The sequence below is a fragment of the Gymnogyps californianus genome, chromosome 9 (genome assembly GCF_018139145.2).
Source record: "Gymnogyps californianus isolate 813 chromosome 9, ASM1813914v2, whole genome shotgun sequence".
Classification (NCBI taxonomy): Eukaryota; Metazoa; Chordata; class Aves; order Accipitriformes; family Cathartidae; genus Gymnogyps; species Gymnogyps californianus.
The window spans coordinates 18569116-18575115 of record NC_059479.1 but is presented as its reverse complement, the minus strand read 5'-3'; positions in this window follow the sequence as shown (position 1 = coordinate 18575115).

Here is a 6000-nt window from a genome sequence, read left to right as displayed (position 1 = left end):
AAGAGCACTCACACATAACTGGGTACATTTACATATTAATCAGACAGCTGAGCTGCTAATCTTTCTATCTTATGTGCATCTGTAACCATTAGTCAGAGCCAGAGTGCTGTTAAATACTCCAGGTACCGCCGAGTGCTCTAAAATCAAGAGGAGTGCAGGTGACAGAGAAAGGCTCATATTTACAATGCTCCCGTAGAGCCAAGCACTGTTAGCTCTGCAACGGTAATATAAATACATATATCTAACACCGGGAGCTTTAATCCAGTGGGAACCCTAAGCAAGGCGAGGCACTCCCACTGCCTGGAGACTTTAGTGATTCCCAGAGAAAAGGCTGGTTCCAGTTCAGCCTTCTCCAGGCTCTTCACTGGTGTCTGAGCAGCACAGGGCACCCGGGATGATGCACCCTGGGCACCGGGCACCCCGGCACGAGACCCTGGGAGATGCTGTGCTCGGGGGGTCCCCACAGGTGCCAGGAGCTAGTGGAGCAGCTAATGGGGATTTCAACCAAATGCGCTGCATGCACGCATGGGCTTACAACACGTTAAAAGGTGCCAGTTCAGGTGTGTGTTTGCGTTCCCCCCTTCCCTGTCTTTCTGAAATACTGTTTTGTGAAACTTGTCCGTGTGTCATGATGGTGAGGGTCACTGCACACCGCTGCTCACCCCGTCTGCCTCTTCCTCTTTTTCTTTCTCTTTTATTTTGGAAAAGAAAAACTCCTCAAAAAAAGAAACTCTCTGCAACTAGTGTGCCAACTTTAATGAAACTAACATTCCTCTGGCCTGAAACCAGGAGGCAAGGGAGCCAGTCACACCAGCACAAGTCAGAGGGCCAAGCAACCCCGGCCGCTGCACCACTCCACCTTTCCCAGGGCCACACAAAATGCTGCACAGCCCCACCGAACGGGGAGGAACCAGGGTGAACTTTTATTTGTCCTATCAAAGGGAAGAAGGGAAGACAGAGAAGCAGCTTCCCTCCATCCCTGATAGCCCCCCGGCCCAGCCCTGGGGGAGCAGGGCAGCGAGGGCATGGGACTGCTCCCTCCCAGCCCTGCCTTTCCCCCAAGGGCAGCAGCTGCCTCACACCCAATACCTTAACCCTGTGCTCTGTGGGGTGGGAGAGCCTGGCCCCAGTTCTTCTCACTGTCCTGAGTCTTTCACAAAATCCAGCTGGTTTTCTGGACAAGATTTGGTCCCTGGGTAAATCAGTTGCAGCAAAAGGGGTTGAAGCAATGAGGAGACGTGTAGAAATTATGCTCCAAAGTCAGTAATTACTGAGATGAACAACTCACGTGGAACTTACTTAGACTGAGGATGTGGTGGCTCTACGATCGAGCTGTTGCTCACTGTAGTGCACCCAGCACCTGTCTCAGGTGCAGCACAGTAGTTGCTTGGTTTTTTGTTTTACCTGTTCACTTGCCAGCCCGGGATCTGCAAATCCACGTCCTCAGCTCCCCAGCTCCCTCCCTCCACCACCTCGCACACAGCTCTCGACCTGGCTTGCATGGTGCCAGGCTTTGAGCTGCTGAATTAAATTCTCTTCATCCTCCAAGAGCAGATAGCATCACGAGGTTTAAACTCCGGGCGAGAGCACACCGCCCATTCCTTAGCACAACGCACCTCGCATCCGCCTTCGCCCCGAGGCCAGGCACCCAGCAGCGAGGACACCTGGTGAGCAGGGTGCAGGGGCAGCCGGTGCCCATCGGTTACGCACCTACGGCTGCAGACTAAAACACAAAATACAAACATGTAATAATTGCCTTTGCTGAGGAAGCCATCTGTGGTATCACTTCCTCTTTGCAGAACTGTCACAGTTTACATTTCCTGGGCTTTAATTAAACAAAGGAAAAATAATGTGGGTGGCTGCAGCGATAACAATGGCTCTGCAGAGTGCTCTGACGTTCCCTGCTTTGGGGCTTCGAGTTTTCATTTGTCACTTTCTCTGGATTAAATGGACGGAAAGGTTAGCCAGACCCCAAGGAATGGCTTTGTGCTTTTGCCGTGAGACATCACCTGGGTTATCTGCAGCTCTCAGCACTCGATACGGCATCGGGCTGGCTTTGCTGCCCGTCCCCAGGTACAGTAACCCAGCTGCACCGGCACCACGCTCCCTGCTGCCACCCCAGCACCTCTCCCTCATGTCAGAGCAGCACCGACCCTCAGACCAGACCCTCAGACCACCACCAGCAAGCTCTGCACTGCCCTCCCTGCCCCCAGCCCACGGGGACAGGAGTGTGCCGAGGCGCGCAGGGACGCTTTGGAGACCCTGAGCCTCTGCACAGACTCTGCCATCGTTCTGGGCCCACGACCAAGAGGTTTTGCCAATGGTTTTGGTTCTTAGAGAAGAGCCCGGATGCCCCACTGATGCCATTACAGCCCTACACACCCCATCCCAGAAGCTAGAGATGTTAAACGCTCCTATTCCTCACCCCATGGGAACAGGTGGATTTTGGAAACCACCAGCAATTCACGCTCCTTGCCTGGAGAGGCTGCACACAGCAGCGGTGCTTTACAGCCGATGGATCTCTCCTCCATCTTTCACCGCTTTTTATAATGTTTTATTGATTGGTTTTGTCAAACTATTTTATCGACTGGAAGTATTTCCAACCTCTGCAGTCTGGACATAAATATTAAAGAGGGGATGAGGGAATGCAGGCTTTACGATGGAGCCCTGGCTCAGCCTTGAGTCTGGCTGGAAACCCAGCCCTGGCCCGGTGGCCTTGACTGACCCAGGCCAAAAAGTGGGCAAAAGGAGCTGGGACACACACGCACGTCTATCTTCCAGACAGAGGCACAAGTACAGCAGCCCTGTTCAAGATGGCTAAAATAAAGCCTTGGCCATGACTAACCCTGTGGTGGGGATGCCTGAGGGAGAAGGGGGGTCATGGCCACCACCGCTGTGGCTGGGAGATCCAGTGGGTGCCTGGGCTGTGGCAGTGTGAGGCCACAGCCAGAAAAAACAACTGACAAACCCAACCCACTCACCCCTGGAAAGGCCAGAGGGGTTGCTCTGGCACTCACCCTGTGGCCGACGCACCATGCCCGCCTTCCCTGCACATCTGCTGCCCGCTTACGCCTTTCTCCTGCGTGCAGGAGGAGGAGGAGGAGGAGGGAAGGCAGCAAGGAGCCAGCACTGGCACCACGTGCCCCTGCCTGAGACATTGCCTGTGCACCAGAAAGCCAAATACTCAAGGAGATGCGGGGAACAACCAGGAGGCTTTTGAAGCATCAGAAGCAAGCGCAGCTCTGCCCCGGGACAGCCCAGTGCCTGCTCAGCCGCCATCCAGGGATGCTCTCGCTTGTGGCTGCACTGGGTTAATTTGTTGAAGAGGGATGGAGATTTCAGAGGAGGGGCAATCACAGGCAGGGTAGAGAGGAGAAGGCTGTGAGATGGTGCGATGGGTCGGGCTGGGATGTCAGTGGAGCCAGGGACCCGCTCTGAGCGCTGCCCTAGCCCAAAGTGTGATGTGTAGCCCCAGGGACAGTGCAGAGCAGCACATCTCATGAACCCAGGCTCCTCCTCATTCCCTTGCACCAAGGGTTTTTTCACCATCAGCTATTTTATCCATGCTTTTATCCATGGACTCCCCATGGACCCCCCCCTCCTCATTGCCACTGCCCCTCGTCGTGTCGCTCCCCCAGCACAGGCAGAGCAGGGCCACACGCAGCCCAGGGCGCTGGCAGCTCCCAGCGATGCAGGGGGCACGGAGGTGGAAACACAGTGAGGCTGCTGTCTGAAATATCACCCTGACACATTAGCCTTATCACACATCTCACTCCTGCCATCTCCTGCTCTCACCACTGTCGTGGTTTAACCCCAGCCGGCAGCTAAGCACCACGCAGCCGCTCGCTCACTCCCCCCCCACCCCTGGGATGGGGGAGAGAATCAGGAAAAAAAAAACCTCGTGAGTTGAGATAAAGACAGTTTAATAGGACAGAAAGGAATGAAAAACAATGATAATGATAATAATAATATGAGAATAGTAATAAGTAATACTAAAAGAATTAAACTATACAAAGCAAGTGGTGCACAATGCAATTGCTCACCACTCATTGACCGATGCCCAGTTAGTTCCCGAGCCACGATCCGCCGCTCCCAGCCAGCTCCCCCAGTTTATATACTGGGCACGATGTCATATGGTATGGAATAGCTCTTTGGCCAGTTTGGGTCAGCTGTCCTGGCTGTGTCCCCTCCCAGCTTCTTGTGCCCCTCCAGCCTTCTTGCTGGCTGGGCAGGAGAAGCTGAAAAATCCTTGACTTAGTATAAACACTACTTAGCAACAACTAAAAACATCAGGGTGTTAGCCACATTATTTTCCTACTGAATCCAAAACACAGCACTATACCAGCTACTAGGAAGAAAATTAACTCTGTCCTAGCTGAAACCAGGACAACCACAATGGCAGATGGATGCTCTACCCGCTCAAGCGGCCGCTGCCTCGCTATCCCTGCCCCCCCAGTCACTTGCCTTGCTTGAACATCCCTGTGAGTGCCGAGGGTGACTCGATCCTCGGTTAGACACGAAGGGTTCAGGTTGGCCTCCACCCTGGGATGCAGCCCAGCAAAGCCTGGTTTGTCTGGCTCAAAACCAAGAGGGACGTGCCCAGGGTGAGACATCAGGCAGCTCTCTTTTGGGTCAGGATTATTTATTCTTCACATCGTTTTTAAAAATGAGCCGTACAGTTTGGTTTTGACTTCCAGCATTTGCCTCTCCTAAGAGCATGTGAAAGAGAAACACCACAACGAATGCAACAGGGCAAAACCTCCGGCCCCTGTAACACCAAACCACTGAAAGGTGGTCATGTTTATTACGTTAACGCAGGGAAGAACATCTCTGCTCCTTCCAGAGCAGCAGCGGTAGGCATTACCATGAGGAAGAGCTGGTTAAACCAGAGAGGAGCGTGCACGATGTAAGGACTCCTGTTTCATACACAAATCATCAACAAATAAATAAAACAGACCATAAAAAGCACATGCCTGCCCCACTTTCTCATGCAAACCCCCAGCTAGAAGGTTTTATCTTTGCTGTGGTTTAGTTGTTTAGTTTAAGCAGTGGAAACAAGCTGTCTTAAGATGAGCCATGCCTCTGGCTGCTGCTTCATGCTAACAGTTTATATTGGTGTCTTCCTATAACATCAAAGCTCACACGAGCAAGCCACTGGGGGTTTAGCATGGGGTAAGCTAAGTGCAGTCAACCACAGGCAACAGCCAGCCCTTGGTCCTGCTTGCCTATCTCGTGGGAAAACAACGCAGCTTGTTTCCACCTGGATCCTACAGCAGGGATTTGGTGGCCTTTTCCACCCCCGAGCGCAAACCCCCCTTTCCTGCAGGAAAACGAAGCTGAGCCCCCTGCTCTTATTGAGGAAACCCCAATTTCCATTTCATCTCATCGGCTCTTCACAGCCGCAGGGATCAGCGCCCTCCTGCACCTGCCTGCAAGCCCTGGCAGGGCTCCGGGGGGAAGGAAAGGTCCAACCCTCTCCTGCGGGAAGGAAATGGAGTTATTTTTTAATCATTCTTAAGCGCAGTTATTTAATAGCTTCCAAAAGCTCCTAAGCTCTGGTCTTCCTGCTGCACCCCAGTCCTCAAATTACATACATCAAATTAAATTTTTACTAGCCACTGCTGGGAAGGGTGGATGAAGCTCTTTTTTTTCTTTTTATCAGGAAAGAACATACAGCCAGAAAATGTAGTGGCAAAGCCAGCTGTCCTTTAGGCAGCCAATTTCACAGATAAGTTACTCCCCAACTGCGTGCAGTATAGATCTGATCTTGCAAGTGACCCCGTGGGGACGTGTCCCGCTCCTATGCAGAGCAGCGCCAGTACAGGACAAATCAATGCAATGCTACGGCGAACAAAACTCATCTTAACGCACACGTTTTTTAGCCTTGCTTGAGCCTCTTGAAATCAATGGAAATATTTCCTTTGCCACATGTGGCTGCATCATGCTGATCCCTGTAGCTTGCGGGGAGGCACTGCGGGGTCCTCCCCTTCGGGCTGCACA